This window comes from Sinocyclocheilus anshuiensis, unplaced genomic scaffold, assembly GCF_001515605.1.
Source record: "Sinocyclocheilus anshuiensis isolate Anshui unplaced genomic scaffold, SAMN03320099.WGS_v1.1 scaffold1355, whole genome shotgun sequence".
NCBI lineage: Eukaryota > Metazoa > Chordata > Actinopteri > Cypriniformes > Cyprinidae > Sinocyclocheilus > Sinocyclocheilus anshuiensis.
The window spans coordinates 111699-112280 of record NW_015540070.1 but is presented as its reverse complement, the minus strand read 5'-3'; the positions used below and the strand labels follow the sequence as shown (position 1 = coordinate 112280).

The following is a 582-nucleotide window of genomic DNA, read 5'->3' as shown; positions in this document are numbered from 1 at the left end:
TTATAATGTTACAAAAGATTTCTATTTCAGATAAATAGTGTTCATATCGATATCAGAATTATATCGTATCGACCAAAATTAAGAAATATATCGTGATATCAATTTTGGCCATATCGTCCAGCCCTATTGAAGAGTTGTGCTGCTTAATAATTTTGTGGAAACTGGAATAATTTTTTAACGGATTATTTGAGGAATATAAAGTTCAAAGAACAGCATCTATTTGAAATAGGATTGTTGTAACAATGTTAATGTCTTTACTGTCACTTTAGATCAATTTAATGCATCCTTGCTGAATACGGTCCTTAAACTACACTAGTCAACATTTGAAGTGGATCAAAAAAGTTAATCAAAGTTGTCCTAAAACCTAAAACCAAAAAAGTTAATCAAAGTTGTCCTAAAACCTAAAACCAAAATGCGTTCTTGTCTTTTGATCCACTTCAAATGTTGACTAGTGTATATACACAAGTCCAAGAGTCTTTTCCATTTATTTTTATTTTACACATTATATACCAGCATAATAATTTAAAGGGGTCATATGATGCGATTTCAAGTTTTCCTTTCTCTTTGGAGTGTTACAAGCTG

The 582-nt window shown here is 30.2% G+C and overlaps 1 protein-coding gene across 1 annotated transcript in view; it reads left to right on the top strand.

Annotated features, from left to right (window-relative positions):
• Positions 1–582, top strand: part of LOC107687187 (desmocollin-3-like) — a 13434-nt gene that overhangs the window by 10710 nt on the left and 2142 nt on the right. The gene's annotated exons all lie outside the window — the stretch shown is intronic.